The sequence below is a fragment of the Lycium barbarum genome, chromosome 5 (genome assembly GCF_019175385.1).
Source record: "Lycium barbarum isolate Lr01 chromosome 5, ASM1917538v2, whole genome shotgun sequence".
Classification (NCBI taxonomy): Eukaryota; Viridiplantae; Streptophyta; class Magnoliopsida; order Solanales; family Solanaceae; genus Lycium; species Lycium barbarum.
Window position 1 is genome coordinate 45,065,544 of NC_083341.1, and position 17,959 is coordinate 45,083,502.

The following is a 17,959-nucleotide window of genomic DNA, read 5'->3' on the forward strand; positions in this document are numbered from 1 at the left end:
TCTTGCCAAACGGGGGGAGGTGCATTTTCTATCCTCGATGCTATCCAGTTGTTATACCACAGTACCGCCACATCGCGGAGTCTATAAGAAGCTAACTCTACCGATTCGGTCTTAGTAGCATGCATAAGTTTCAACGTCCTCAGCATCTCTTCAATGAAGCCTTGTGGGTCCTTATCTGGCTTCGACCCGAAAAATTCCGGAGGATTTAGAGTCAGGAAATCACGGGCTCTCGTGCTGGCTGAATGATCACTCGGGCCCGCATTCTGCCGTTGTGCCTGGGCGGCAACCAATTGCGTCAATAGATGAATAACTTTGGTCACTTGTTGGCCCGAAGCAACTGGTGGAGGAATTGGGACTGAGGCTCCTTCTTGCTCTTCTACATTGGGCGAGGCCTCATTTTGTGATTCGTCCTCCTCTACATTCGTCGGAGGCTCTTTTCCTGCCCGCCTCTTCGTCGTAGCTTTGCCCTTCTGGGCAGCTGTAGCTTTTCCCTTTGGCGGCATTCTGAAATCACAACACACTTTTAGGAAGAATAAAATCTTATGCATGGCTCTATCGCACGATCTCATAAGAAGAAAGATGGTCATCTTCCTAAATGCCCTGTAGCCTCTTGTTTATTAGCGTGACGCGCAACACACTATAAACAAGAATGTACTAGACACGGCTCGTAGACACTTCCTAGGACTGAACCGCTTTGATACCACTTCTGTCACGACCCAGCTAGGGGCCGCGACGGGTTCCCAAGGCTGACCACCGAGCACCCCTTATTTCCTCACTTGTCATAGTCATTTACGCTTCTTTATCATTCATGATTATATGAAAATCATTTTTGGGGGGAAAACACAATTAGTCTATATATATATACAAATGCCTCATTAGGCCATTAATATAATATATACATGCATGCTGTAATAAACTTGTTAGACCATCTAACCCACACTACGCATCTACGAGCCTCTACTGACATACTATACATGTAGACGGAACAAGACTCCGTCATTCCCAAAATATACATATGTACCAAAAGGATAATCATAAGCCCCTCCGAACAATGGAGTGCTTTCAATCAGCTGACAGCCCCTAAGAATCCGGATCGAGCTCGCCTCCCTGTCTACCTGTGGGCATGAACACAGCGTCAAAAGAAAACGGACGTCAGTACGAATGTTGTACTGAGTATGAGAGGCATGAACAATAACAACACATCAAGAAGGTAAAGGAGGCATCAAGTATGGAGCAACTTGTTATGCCCCGTACTTTCGCATATTCGAAAATTCGAAATAATTATGAATTGTAAGAAATAAGGTCATACGTTGACTTGAATTGATATATGTGTGTGTTGTTCGTGAAAAATATTGGTGTGGAAACATGGAGGAATGCCGAGGGCAAAATTGGAATTTTGAAAATTAGTTTCGGGAATTACGAAATAAGAATTATAGCCTAATTGGGCTAAAAAAAAAAAGAAATTTAGGCCCAAAAGAGATGGGGTGGCCGGCCATGTAATGGCCAAGCCCATTTGATTTATTCAATTACCATGTGCCTTATTAATTAAAAAGGATAATTATATATATGTGCTCATCCATAGAAGTTTCAAGAAAACAAATCAAAACAAGAGCAAAAAAAAAAAAAAAAAAGAAAAAAAAAAAGAAGAAGAGAGGAGAAAGCCTACGGCCAAGAGAAAGAGAGGAGAAAAAATTTTCTAAGCCCTCAACTTTGATTCAAGAATCATAATTTTCTTGAATTCTTATCAAGTTCAAGATCCTCTTCAAGGTGGTATAATTTTTTTTAAGGCAAGGAAGTGTTTGTGTTGGCAAGGAGAACTTAGTGGTAAAGGTAAGAATTTCATGCTTTTTCTTTCGTGTTATGGAAGATTTATAGATGTTAGAGTAAGGGGAATTGAATGGAAATCATGGAATTATGATGTGTGTGTGTATGGCCGTGTGGTGTGTGTGTGTGTGTGTTGTGGCCGTGTGGTGTCTTGCATGAAAGGAGATGGATTGAATTTATTTAGTGTAATACTTATGTTGTTGTGACCTTGTGATGTAAATGGAAGGTTAATGATTCTTGTTGGCATGAGCAATTGTTGTTGAGTCGTTGTCGGAAGATATGCGATTTTATTATAAACTATGTAATTGAGAAAATGAAGTTGTAAGATGTAAGTGGTGATTGTTGTAAGCGAAATTGAAAGATAAAAATGTGTTGTGAACATCTATGTTGGAAATTGGAGGTTTTGGATGAATTATGCCTTTGGTGGAAAGTTGTATATATTGTATATCTTGTGAATATTTTGTGGAAATGATATGAAATGCTTTCGAATTATATTGTGATGACCTAGATTAATGATGAATGTGAAACCATTGAGATTGGTTTGGAAATTGAAGTTGAAATGAAAGTTATGACGTTATGTTGGAAAAATGACTAGTTATGTTATATTGTGTTTTATAGCGGTTGTTGTTGTTGTTGATGTTGATGTTGGGTTGTTGTTGAATCCTTGTGGCCGAGTTGAATTCTCGGGGTGTCGTATTTATAGGGGAGGTGCTGCTGATATTTCGGTAGACAAGTACTAACTCAAGTTTGGATGCCAAAAGCCTTATAATAACATTTGGTAAATGCGACCATTTGTAGGTTTCGGACGAAACGAGGTTTGAGGTTTGGCGATCGTAAAAGGCAAGAAAGGTATGTAAGGCTCACCCTTTCCTTCTTTTGGCATGTCCTAGATGTATTAGGTTTGAATTTGGACCTCGGGGACCACTCCACTCTTCGGAATCCGCGTCTAAATTTGCCCCTTTTCCATTCAGTGGAATTGAACTAATTATGTTGCAAATGGCTAGGAAAATTTCCCTAAATACCTAGAACTTGTGTAAATTAAATCAGACTACCTTAAAACTCTCGTAAGCAACTCCATAAAGTTTATTACCCATAATTTGTGTCCGCCACCTCGGCTGGCCCGAGGTGGGCCCACTATTTCCGATTCCACCCTTATTGCAATTTGTAACTTGATTTCAAGCGATTTTAAAGGAAACGTCGTAACTACTAACGATGCTTATTCTAAATACTCTATTGAGTCACTGTAAAGGTATGAAATGTTGTGTTGCAATCAGTTCCCCGCTACTCCCGCGTTGCCTTTTTATTGTATTGTTGCCTTATTTTCGAACAACAAGAAATGAAACGTTCCAACTATCTTTCTAACTAGTAAAGCAGATTGTTTTAATGATTCCCTTGAGTTTTGTAAACTATTTTGTAATATGAAAACGACCCAAGAAGGATTATTTCTTTTCCGTAACTCGCTATGACATCCGACATACGCCTACCATGATTCGGTCCGGCTACATCATTACGATTCGACACTCGATATGCCGTTTTTGATATAAGTACTTCGATATAAGCATTCCGACATAAGTATGCGGATACAAGCATTCCGTTTGAGTAAATTGTTACGAATGTTCTGATAGCACGTCTGATTATTCGGATGAGTCTTATGATAAATTTTGATATGCAAAAATAATTCCAGAGGTTTTGTTTCGACGCAATCTATCGTGCTATCCAAAAGGTATGCGTACATTATAACTACCGTTCGATTCCTTCGAATTGATCTGTCATATGGATTTGCTTTGTAATGTCTGTAATTTTCACATACTAACTTCGATACGAGTAATTTGACATAAGTATTCTGACACGTGTATTTCGACACAAGTATATGACATAAATGTTCTGACATAAGCACTCTGTTTGAATAACCTGCTACGGATATTCTGATGGCACGTTCGATCATTCTATCGAGTCTCGATTTATCTCCATTTAGTTGCTCACTGTTCTGCTCGTGCATGTGCTATGATCCCTTTCACCGGATCCCGGGCCGGTATGTATCGTGCGGATGGGTCGCCGAGTCCCTTGTCGGAGGCCGGGTCCCATATATGAATTCCGAAGTATGATGTGTCAAGTTCCGGGGTACTGTGGTATATGTCCGTCCCCGGTTACCGTGTATATGATACGAAGTATGATGTGTCCGGTTCCCCAGCGTGTGATATGTCCCCGGGGTTACCGTGGTTATGATATGGTGTGTTATGTGACGGAGACATTTAGAGATATGAAACCATCCGAAATATGATATGTTGTGGCGCCAAAAGGCAGGAGTGGCGACCACGTTCCGGTGCCCTATGCATGACTCTGATATGCAACATTTATGATTTGAAAGCAAATACTCTGTTATTCTGGTAAGCTATTCATTTCCTATATCTCTTCTGATGTATGATGTCAGCATTATACTATATGTTTGTGGATCAGGTATTCTGTAACCTCTGAACTACTTCTGACCTATGATATCGGTAAACATGATCCGTGTCTGAAAAACAAGCATTTTAACGTTCTGGGTCCGTACTTCCTCTGACATGTGACTTCAGCTTATATAATCTGATATTTCGGGCCTGCATTATATGACATCCGAAATCTGTATACACGATTTGTGATCTGGAAATAGCACTTCGGTAATTTTGGATTATATATTTATTTTTGTACTATTGCCCCAGTTATGGTTTTATTTTCTGTACTCCATGCTTTACATACTCGGTACATATTCCGTACTGACCCCCTTTCTTCGGGGGCTGCGTTTTCATGCCGCGCAGGTACAGACGACAGGTTTGCTGATCCGCCCGCTTAGGATCTTATTCTGCTATTTTGGAGTGCTCTTTTATCCAGAGCCTATATTTTGGTACAGACTTCTACTATTGTATATATGTATATCATTTAGGGGTATGACGGGGCCCTGTCCCGTCTTATGATTCTGTTATGTTCTGTAGAGGTCTGTAGACATACATGTGGGTTCTGTATATGTTTGGGTTGTTATGATCTGTGATGGCCTTATCGGCTTCCACGTGCTATATCTGTTCACCTGCGATATCTAGTAGCGCCAATCGACTTTTATATTGATATATTCCGTTAATATGCCCGTAGGCCGTGACTAGTACCCGATCTGGGCACCCAAACACATATATCCAATGCTATCTCAACTGTTATCAAACGAGTCACGACCCAACCCCGTAGGCCGTGACTAGTGCCCGAATTGGACACTCATGTCACTTGTTAACTATAATCATTTATAACTAGTATGTGATGAACTTATTTGTATACAAAGGTATGGTGTTTTTTTTTAAAGCTGTCAAAATATTTTTTTTTTGTATGTCGTAGGCACCTGTCTCCTGAATAATTAAAATTTTTAAACAACAACATATATATATTCCTACGCAAGCCGCCAAGGCTGCCACGATATGCAACATACCAAACATACATATATATGCAAGCCGACAAGACTGCCATTACGAATGGGTACGCCCCAAACATATGTCATAATCATATAACGTGTCAACAACCATAAATAGACCCACACAAATGTCCACAGACCTCTAAGAGTAATGACCGTATCATATGGCGGGACAGGGCCCTGCCGTACCCAAATAAACTCATATGAATTCAACATAAGGGAGTTATACCACAAGCTAGGCTCCGGAACAAAGGAGCAGTCAAAATAGCTGAATAAGTGTCCTAAGCTGGCGGATCTCCGAAATGAACGTCTGTACCTGCGGGCATGAACGCAGCCCCCTAAAGAAAGGGGGTCAGTACGGAATATGTACTGAGCATGTAAAGCATGAAACGTAGTGATAGACTCATACTGAGATAAGATGTATAGGACTCAATGCAACTAACAGAATTTCATAAAGACTTGCCTTTGAACATATTTCATCTGTATCATTCTCATATCAATGTCAATATAGTGTTTTGTAATCAAAGCTGCATAATCATTCTGTATATAACATGTATACGTGTCCCGGCCCTCTAGTGAGGGGCTCGGTAATTAAAATCATAGTATCATAAACATGCACATAGACGTGTCCCGGCCCTTTCGTAAGGGACTCGGTAATAACGAATATATATGCCCTCCTGGCCACCATCTCCATATCATCATATCATCATATCATCACATCATCATATCATCATATATATATAACGTGTCCCGGCCCTCTAGTGAGGGACTCCGTGAATATAGTCATAGCATCATAAACATAAACATATACGTGTCCCGGCCCTTTAATGAGGGACTCGGTAATAATATAGTAGATGTGCGCACGAGAACGTGTCCTGGCCCGGGATTCAGTGAAGGATATAGCGATAAGCACGAGCAGAATAATAAGCAACCACATATATGAAATGCATCTTTTGAGACTCAATAGATAAGCAACTAACCAGCTCTAAAGTATTGGGATAATAATCACATTCAATTCTTTTCAACTCTCATTATAAGCCATAGCAAGGAACGTTTCAGCTTTCATGTACATGTATCAATTTTCATGATGTAGCTTTTGAAAATCAAGTATACTTCTATTCATGCCATTCTTTTAAGAGTAGGAACTTCTATACATCATTCATTAGTCAATCATGTAGTAGGCTCGTGACAATAGCATTAAGGAAATATAGAATCATAAGTCATGCATGGAACTAGAGAATAGAATTTACCCCAAGGTTCATATCATTTCATACTTACGTCTAGGACATGCCAAGAAAAGAAGGAATAAGCTTTACATACCTTTAGCGTTTAGTCGTATTATAACTTGTACTTGCTGCCCAAAAACACTTATCCTATATCAAGACATCAAGAGCTACAATTAGTCTACGAGGGAATTCAATACGTACTTTAACGTCAACAATCCCTTTCAAACATTTAGACGACGTTTCGTTCGCATTCAAATCAACTACATACAACCACCCCAACATCAATAATCATATGTTCAATACCAATCCGGACAGCCCACATAACATTCCAAATAGCCCACATTCACAACATTCCATAACGATTCACATACGGCTACTACATTCTCAAGTTACTCCTAATAATCCGTAGCCTTAACGTTTTCGTGTAACAACTTTACAACAACCCAAACAACGTAAATACAATATATATTCTTAACTATCATTAGTATTTCCAATTTAAAGAATACAACATGTCCAAAACAGTTCCTAACCACAACACGCCCAAAACAGTCCCTAACCAATCAACACGCCCAAAACAGTCCCTAACCAACAACATAAAGGTGCCCGGAATTCTTGCAAACGTTTACGAACATACCAAGCAAACCACATATGATTCTTACACATTATTTCATGTCTTCATTTCATATAATTTCAGTAAAATACGACCAGCAGTCACAAGATAAATATATCACCAAATTCGTACGCAAATAGCTACATTGTCGACACTAAAACCTTACAACGACAACAACATGTTTAATGACATTACTTTCATGATCCTTGGAACTGTTTTAGCATCATTTACATTCTTATAACAGCCCACAATTCATTCCAATTTCGACCTGAATCATTGCACTTCACTTTCACTAAACGTTCACAACAAGAATCAACACTCAACACATACAAATTCACCTCTAGCACTAAAACAGTCCACTGTTTTGGACTGCTTATATGCTTCAACATAATTCATTTCTTTAACACCTTAATTCACATATTCAACATGCACACAATACACCACAATGTCCATAACAACAACAATCAAAATGTGACACAAAACAGTCCACAAATTCCTCTAAAACAGCCCCCTCACACGGCTTCAACACAACTACAACAACTTCATGATTTTCATTCATTTATCCATACTACAACACATTCAATCCATTTCCAATACATGTACAAGAATATTAAGCATCATTTCACCTAAGTTTATAGCACACAGCCCACTTCAACTTCAACAACAACAGTCCCTAACTTACGATAACATCTAAGTCCATATATCGCTTGTATATCAACGTTTCCTCCATGTATACACCATATTAAACCTTTAATCCAAATTAATAACATGAGTAGGAGGTTGAAATTACCTTTAACAATCAGAATCTTCAAGAATCTTGTTCCGCTTTCCAGCTTCTTGCTTACAACACAAGGAAAACTTAGGCTACAACTTCTCTTTAACTAATATCATGTCAAGGGTCTAGGATTTAGCTTATATGATGGCTCAATTAGAAAGGGGGTTTGGGAGAGAAAATAAGGGTTCTTGGATCTGTTTAAGTCGTGTGAAGTGATATAGGGAAAAGTGGTGGCTTATATATTAAGTTTAATGGGCCTCATGGGCCGAAATATGAGTTTTTGGGTCGGGTCCAAACTTGCTGCCCTGCCAGCCCAAATTGAATCGTCCATATATCCTTATCCCGATATCATTTTGATGAGCGGTTTGTTGCGTTGGAAACTAGACTCGATGAACTTAATTTTAGGCTTTTGAAACACCTTAAAACTCCTCATATTCTAGGAGATATGCCTCCTACAATATAGGCCAAAAGCGGGTCCGAAATTTTTACTGAAGTTGTTCCGATTCATTTCGTTTAACTTCTAATCCTCTTCCAACCTCATGTAACCTCTTATACATACATATACACACTCATATACATACTCATAACATGATTTCAAATCCTTTAGGTTACCATGTCACCTCGGGATACTTAAGGCAACCATATATATAACGATATTCTTACTAACTCGACTAACTTTCCTTGAACCTTCATAACTCATTTTTTTCTTGTTTTACTTCAAGTAGCACGGATTATTATGGAGTGTAACATACTTCCCCCCTTAGGAACATTCGTCCTCGAATGTTAAATTAGTGTTGTATAAGCATACTTAACCTGTTACCCTTCCTAGTCAATCTTATCCTTCACCACCTCACAGCCTGTCTTACCAATACATTCGCATCCGTCACAATTCGTTTTTCTCTATACTCTCATCTTAATCATACTACTACTTCTTTTACTATAAACTCGTCATAATTTATCCCTGCTTATCAATTCAGTTGGTACCTTACTATAACACTTTATCAAGATTATCGAGCCTTTTCTAAATCATCTCTTAGTATCATAAACCCTTTCCAAATTCTTCTTTTTACCATATCGCTATCGACTTCCTAATTACTATTACCATCGATTCGGTAGTCGACTTATTTCTCGAGGTCATCCATATTGGAAACTTAGTCAAATCCTATCCTTACTATTGACACAACCTTTCAAAACATATTACAAACCTATACCTCATTCTCTTTTTCTATTTCTCGGAAAATTTGGGCAGAGTTTTCTCTGTACTTCTTACTATCCCAAAGCCTGCACGCAGGAAATACCAACAATGCCTCACAGGGCCAACATTTATACGTATATATCATATCGTATCATAGCCACACAGAGCTCCCAATATCAACAACAATATAAAAATGATGAACATAACTCGTATGCCCTACTCAAACTGCACCTGTTATACTTTCTCTTTCAATTTTCAACTTTACATTTCAATCGCACTTCCATACCTTACTCGACATATACCTTTCGTACCTTTGCTTACCTGCGTACTTTGGAACTTCCAATATCGTCAAACACTTTCTTCTGTCGATGCCGTCCTTCAGCTGAAATCAAATGTTAGTATAAAGAATTTCATTTCCTATGACTGGGCTCTATCGCACGATCTGTGATATGAAAGAAAGGTAACATCCTAAATGCCCTGTAGCGTCCAGTTTATAGATGTGGTGCACAACACACCGATAAACAAGATTCTACTAGACACGGTCTGTAGACACTCCAAGGACGAACTGCTCTGATACCACTTCTGTCACGACCCAACCCCGTAGGCCGTGACTAGTGCCCGAATTGGACACTCATGTCACTTGTTAACTATAATCATTTATAACTAGTATGTCATGAACTTATTTGTATAAAAAGGTATGGTGTTTTTTTAAAGCTGTCAAAATATTATTTTTTTGTATGTCGTAGGCACCTGTCTCCTGAATAATTAAAATTTTTAAACAACAACATATATATATTCCTACGCAAGCCGACAAGGCTGCCACGATATGCAACATACCAAACATACATATATATGCAAGCCGACAAGGCTGCCATTACGAATGGGTACGCCCCAAACATATGTCATAATCATAAAACGCGTCAACAACCATAAACAGACCCACACAAATGTCCACAGACCTCTAAGAGTAATGACCGTATCATATGGCGGGACAGGGCCCTGCCGTACCCAAATAAACTCATATGAATTCAACATAAGGGAGTTATACCACAAGCTAGGCTCCGGAACAAAGGAGCAGTCAAAATAGCTGAATAAGTGTCCTAAGCTGGCGGATCTCCGAAATGAACGTCTATACCTGCGGGCATGAACGCAGCCCCCCAAAGAAAGGGGGTCAGTACGGAATATGTACTGAGCATGTAAAGCATGAAACATAGTGATAGACTCATACTGAGATAAGATGTATAGGACTTAATGCAACTAACAGAATTTCATAAAGACTTGCCTTTGAACATATTTCATCTGTATCATTCTCATATCAATGTCAATATAGTGTTTTGTAATCAAAGCTGCATAATCATTCTGTATATAACATGTATATGTGTCCCGGCCCTCTAGTGAGGGGCTCGGTAATTAAAATCATAGTATCATAAACATGCACATAGACGTGTCCCGGCCCTTTCGTAAGGGACTCGGTAATAACGAATATATATACCCTCCTGGCCACCATCTCCATATCATCATATCATCACATCATCATATCATCATATATATATAACGTGTCCCGGCCCTCTAGTGAGGGACTCGGTGAATATAGTCATAGCATCATAAACATAAACATATACGTGTCCCGGCCCTTTAATGAGGGACTCGGTAATAATATAGTAGATGTGCGCACGAGAACGTGTCCTGGCCCGGGACTCAGTGAAGGATATAGCGATAAGCACGAGCATAATAATAAGCAACCACATATATTAAATGCATCTTTTGAGACTCAATAGATAAGCAACTAACCAGCTCTAAAGTATTGGGATAATAATCATATTTAATTCTTTTCAACTCTCATTATAAGCCATAGCAAGGAACGTTTCAGCTTTCATGTACATGTATCAATTTTCATGATGTAGCTTTTGAAAATCAAGTATACTTCTATTCATGCCATTCTTTTAAAAGTAGGAACTTCTATACATCATTCATTAGTCAATCATGTAGTAGGCTCGTGACAATAGCATTAAGGAAATATAGAATCATAAGTCATGCATGGAACTAGAGAATAGAATTTACCCCAAGGTTCATATCATTTCATACTTACGTCTAGGACATGCCAAGAAAAGAAGGAATAAGCTTTACATACCTTTAGTGTTTAGTCGTATTATAACTTGTACTTGCTGCCCAAAAACCCTTATCCTATATCAAGACATCAAGAGCTACAATTAGTCTACGAGGGAATTCAATACGTACTTTAACGTCAATAATCCCTTTCAAACATTTAGACGACGTTTCGTTCGCATTCAAATCAACTACATACAACCACCCCAACATCAATAATCATATGTTCAATACCAATCCGGACAGCCCACATAACATTCCAAATAGCTCACATTCACAACATTCCATAACGATTCACATACGGCTATTACATTCTCAAGTTACTCCTAATAATCCGTAGCCTTAACGTTTTCGTGTAACAACTTTACAACAACCCAAACAACGTAAATACAATATATATTCTTAACTATCATTAGTATTTCCAATTTAAAGAATACAACATGTCCAAAACAGTTCCTAACCACAACACGCCCAAAACAGTCCCTAACCAATCAACACGCCCAAAACAGTCCCTAACCAACAACATAAAGGTGCCCGGAATTCTTGCAAACGTTTACGAACATACCAAGCAAACCACATATGATTCTTACACATTATTTCATGTCTTCATTTCATATAATTTCAGTAAAATACGACCAGCAGTCACAAGATAAATATATCACCAAATTCGTACGCAAATAGCTACATTGTCGACACTAAAACCTTACAACGACAACAACATGTTTAATGACATTACTTTCATGATCCTTGGAACTGTTTTAGCATCATTTACATTCTTATAACAGCCCACAATTCATTCCAATTTCGACCTGAATCATTGCACTTCACTTTCACTAAACGTTCACAACAAGAATCAACACTCAACACATACAAATTCACCTCTAGCACTAAAACAGTCCACTGTTTTGGACTGCTTATATGCTTCAACATAATTCATTTCTTTAACACCTTAATTCACATATTCAACATGCACACAATACACCACAATGTCCATAACAACAACAATCAAAATGTGACACAAAACAGTCCACAAATTCCTCTAAAACAGCCCCCTCACACGGCTTCAACACAACTACAACAACTTCATGATTTTCATTCATTTATCCATACTACAACACATTCAATCCATTTCCAATACATGTACAAGAATATTAAGCATCATTTCACCTAAGTTTATAGCACACAGCCCACTTCAACTTCAACAACAACAGTCCCTAACTTACGATAACATCTAAGTCCATATATCGCTTGTATATCAACGTTTCCTCCATGTATACACCATATTAAACCTTTAATCCAAATTAATAACATGAGTAGGAGGTTGAAATTACCTTTAACAATCAGAATCTTCAAGAATCTTGTTCCTCTTTCCAGCTTCTTGCTTACAACACAAGGAAAACTTAGGCTACAACTTCTCTTTAACTAATATCATGTCAAGGGTCTAGGATTTAGCTTATATGATGGCTCAATTAGAAAGGGGGTTTGGGAGAGAAAATAAGGGTTCTTGGATCTGTTTAAGTCGTGTGAAGTGATATAGGGAAAAGTGGTGGCTTATATATTAAGTTTAATGGGCCTCATGGGCCGAAATATGAGTGTTTGGGTCGGGTCCAAACTTGCTGCCCTGCCAGCCCAAATTGAATCGTCCATATATCCTTATCCCGATATCATTTTGATGAGCGGTTTGTTGCGTTGGAAACTAGACTCGATGAACTTAATTTTAGGCTTTTGAAACACCTTAAAACTCCTCATATGCTAGGAGATATGCCTCCTACAATATAGGCTAAAATCGGGTCCGAAATTTTTACTGAAGTTGTTCCGATTCATTTCGTTTAACTTCTAATCCTCTTCCAACCTCATGTAACCTCTTATACATACATATACACACTCATATACATACTCATAACATGATTTCAAATCCTTTAGGTTACCATGTCACCTCGGGATACTTAAGGCAACCATATATATAACGATATTCTTACTAACTCGACTAACTTTCCTTGAACCTTCATAACTCATTTTTTTCTTGTTTTACTTCAAGTAGCACGGATTATTATGGAGTGTAACAAAACGCATTCAAGTATAAAGCAGAAGCCGTCAAGGCTATATTTCAAATTTAGATAATTTCCAGAAAAATTTTGGCAGAGTTTCCTTTGTTTTACAGACTATCCAAAATAACCCTGCGCACAGAAAATTCCAACAAAGGCCACACCGGCCAACAAAGCAACATATAAACATATGCGGACCGGCCGCGGCGGCGAATGGGGTCGCCCCAAACACAACATATACACACATCCGTACAGAAAGACCCTAACCCACAAACATGTCTACAGGCCTCTAACAGACATACAGAGTCATATGACGGGACAGGGCCTCGCCGTACTCGGAGTTGCCATACATACAGAATATACAGAAGACAGAAGATATATACCAAAAGTACACGCTCCGGACCAAAGGAGCTCTTCAAAATAGCCGAATCTGAGCCCTAGACTGGCGGCGTATCTTCAGGTGCGTCTGTACCTGCGGGCATGTAGCGCAGCCCCCGAAGAACCGGGGGTCAGTACGAAAAATGTACCGAGTATGTAAAGCAGAAACATAACAACCATAATCATAGCATGAACCGGAAGCACAGAAGTATAACGGACAGAACCATAAATCAAACGGACGGACAGACTTATGGTCCAGACGGACGGGCAAAATCACAATCCATACGGACAGGCGGAATCAGAATCCATATCAGACAGACAGAATCATAATAGGGCACAGGAACGTAGTCGCCACTCCTGCCTTTGGCGCCACAACATATCATATTTCAGAAGATTTCATATCTTCGAACATCTCCGTCACATAACACATCATATCATAATCACGGTAACCCCGGGGAAAAATAACAAGCCGGGAAACCGGGCACATCATACTTCGTAACATATACACGGTAACCGGGGACGGACATATACCACAGTACCCCGGAACCGGACACATCATACTTCGGAATTCATACATGGGACCCGGCCCCCGATAAGGGACTCGGCGGCCCATCCGCACGACATAAACCGGCCCGGGATCCGGTGAAAGGGATCATAGCACATGCACAAACTGATTAATGAGAAACCACATACATACAGATCATTATACAGACCCAATCAAATTGAGGTAGGCCATATGGCGAGTCAAATCAGAGTATTCGGATAGTGTTCATAATACGCGCCTATATCCTACTTGGGAAGGCACGACAGATTATCACCGAAATCAGATTTCCAGATATCAGAACCATTTCGTAGGATTTATATAAAACTAGTCATATCATGATCAGAATAATAGTCCAGATGTTACTTTTGAAAAACGGACAGGAATAAGGCAATTTAGGTCATACAAAAGGTATCGGGGCTTCATGGGCCCACCTCGGACCAACCCGAGGCGGCATATGTAAATTACTGATAATAGACCTTATGAGGTCATCCATAATCATTTGGAAGTATTCCGACTCCGTTTAGGAAAGTTTTATACAAAAGTTCACTTTAGGGACAAGTTATAAGGGAAATGATTCAATCTTTCTGAAGGAATTGGAGCGGATTTCCATCTCGAATTCCGAGGAACGGAGTCGTACTTAAGGCTCGCGGCCGAGCCTATTACATTCAGAACATGCCTAAGAATGAAGGGGTAGGCTTTACATACCTCGATTGCGCCTTATGCTCGCTTAGCATCACTTCCAATTTCGTCCAAAATCTACAAATGGTCATGTTTACCAATTGTCAAATTCAAGCCTTTAAGAATCCAAATTTTATTACTTGCCTACCGAAATTTCGGCAGCATTTCCCCTATACATATAGCCTCCCCGAGATTCAACTCGGCTCAACACAACCAACAACAACCCAACAACAACATCAACAACATCAACAATTTTCATAATTCACAATATACGCAATTAGTCTACTTTACGACATAATGCAATAATCCTCATTTCGACTTCACACTTCCAAATCAATACCAACATATGCCGTAAAACAGCCCGCACATTATTTTCCAAATTTTCCCAACCAACCAATTCGCGATATAACTATTTAATAATTTTATTTCCGCAAAGAGGTCAAAATTAACACTAACAACATCAATAACAACATCCTCCACATTCTACAAGTTAAATACATTTGTTTTCATCCAAAATCTTCTTCAAACCCCATTCTACATTTCAGCCATACCAACAAATGAATTTATCACGTTATTTCTTCGTTCTAATCCGTTAAAACTCTAAATAAACTTGTTAACAATAAAAAAAAAAAGCCTTATTCATACCTTAAGTGCACAGCCACCACGTCCACCCTCTTATTTTTAGTTGATTTTTAGCTCAAATCGAAGGCAACGCGACGTAGAACACTTTTCTCTTCATGGGCTTCGGGATTCGGGGCTCCGATTTTGGTCAAAAACTGATTTTTTTTCTCTAGGCTCTCCTCTCTCTTTTTCTCTCGAGTTTTCCAGGTTTCTTGATCTGAAAATGAGGGAGAGAAACTGATTTGTTTCTATTAAAAGCGTGGGTAATGGGCCTGACCCGAATTGGAATCGGGTTGGGCCCATTTCACTGCCCAGCTTGACCTTTCGATCTTAAAATATCCATATCACCTTGTACCGACGTCGCCTCGGAGCACACGACCTACCGTTGGAAAGCTATTTCAATTATCTACAACTTTTAGTTCTGGGCGTTTTCCCAAATTCCAAACTTATAATGCCGTTTTTGCCCCTCCAAGGCAGGTCATCGGAAAACGTTTTCTTAAAAATATTTGTTTGGAGGGCTTCCACTTTGATTTGGCCCCAGGGCCCTTCACGGGTTGTGTTTAACTTTACATATACGATTCATATAACATTTCACATGTCCCAAAAAAATCTTGATGTGTGGGCCCCACCGCAGCTTACAAATAATTCGACGTTAAAAAATGCAGGATATAACATTCTCCCCCCCTTTAAAACATTCGTCCTGGAATGTTCGATTGACCTTAGGGGGTCTCGTGACACTTCGGGGAGGTTCCTTTCTTTCTTTCAAAATTCCTTTCAACGTTACGATTGCCATTAACATCTTTCACCTCTTGTCACACTTCTCGGTTCCTTACAACGTTATCATAATTTCACGTTACATCAAACAGGTTCATAACTAGAGCCAGACGCACAAAAGCATATCGGACAGATCCATAATCAGAGACAGATGTACTACACTATGTCGGACAGATTCGTAGTCGGAGTCAGACATATAGAATTATATCAGACAGATCCACGATCAGAGTTAGACGTACAGAGATGTACCAGACAGATTCGTAATCAGAGTCAAACATACAGAGTTATATCAGACAGATTCATATCCCGAGTCAATCGGACAGAGGTGTATCAGACAGAAACGTAATCGGATTCAGAAGTACAAAGGCGTAATAGACAGAGCCTTATCAGAATCAGAGGTGCAGAAGTACAACAAACAGAGTTTTGATTAGCATCAAACCACCCCTATTACGGCTCCAGTGATCTACGAAAATTTCCCTTTGTCGACATTTCATTATTCACCCTGACAATTATACCACGGATTATCTCGTCAAAATCTGTTTACTCATTCACAAACTTGTTCATCAGGTTGTTATACAAATCGTCTTACGTGTCGCTTGTCGACTCTTTCGAAAGTTTTGCTTAATCGCATCTCTTATCCTTCATCTTTTCTAATATCCACATTTATATATATATATATATCATACTGACACTTGTGAAAATTTTTGTATTACTTCCCAGGGGGTCACCCATCCCAGAATTGCCCTGGCCCTAGCACGCTTAACCTCGAAACTTTCATGCATTTTGACGCGTTAGGGCTGGTATAATTTCGTCGACAGCCCCGCACGACCTTTGTCACATAATTCAGGGCAGATCGGGGTCTTAATAAATTTTCAGAAAATTCTCAGAGTGGGTCCCACCGCGGGCTAAACCATACAATTACCATATCGCCCTTCCGAATTCTCAATGTCTATCAAGTTAACAATTACCTTGCTCTTATTAATACCCAGAAGAAGAAAATCACGTAATATGATAAAGTATAGACCCATTCATACACATATCCCTCAAGAAAAGATCACTAACATACCTGGGTGCGCGCTTGAAGACGCTCCTGGGTCCTGCCAGCCGGTCAAAGCAAATACGCGGTTCGAAGGATCGTTGAAACCAGAAGCTGCACCTCGACCTCGGCCACGACTCGCTGGTGCTGGCGCTGGTGCTGGTCCTCCCCGCCCTGTGGGGCGTATGGCTGCCGAAGGAGAAGACGAGCCAGCAACTGACCCGGTAAGCTGGGCTGAACCACCTGGACCACCCCTATACGGACACTCTCTCATCGTATGGCCTTGTTGGCCACAAGAAAAGCAGGCACCAGTGGCACGATAACACTCACCAGGGTGACGCCTCCTGCAATAAGGGCACCGAGGTATGGATGGCCCCATCTGACTGAAACTCCTATTTACTTGCGAACTCGAAGCCATAGAGTTCTGTCCCGAGAACTGTGGGGGCGTACTGTATGCTGGCTGGGACGAATACCTGTTACCCTGCCGCTGAGAAAACTCACTCTGAAATCCCCCTGACTACCCGGCCGATCTGGCTCTCTTAGGCCGGCTCCCGTCATGGCCCCTATCAGGCCGACGTTCCCTACGCCGGTCCTCCATGTCCTGGGCGTATGCCTGCACCCGGGAAACATGCATCCCTGGCTGAGAAGCCATCGCCAAGCAACCATCGATCAAATAAGGGTCTAGCCCCATCACATACCGGTGCACCTTATCAGCCA

At 40.0% G+C, this 17,959-nt stretch overlaps 1 long non-coding RNA gene across 1 annotated transcript; it reads right to left on the reverse strand.

The window, feature by feature from the left end:
• Positions 1–5,521: 5,521 nt before the first annotated feature.
• LOC132642453 (uncharacterized) lies at positions 5,522–12,762 on the reverse strand. Its single transcript, XR_009583170.1, has 3 exons — positions 12,498–12,762; positions 6,575–6,627; positions 5,522–5,570 (listed from the first exon to the last, which is right to left on the reverse strand). It is a non-coding gene; the product is annotated as an uncharacterized LOC132642453 (long non-coding RNA).
• Between the last annotated feature and the right edge of the window lie 5,197 nt (positions 12,763–17,959).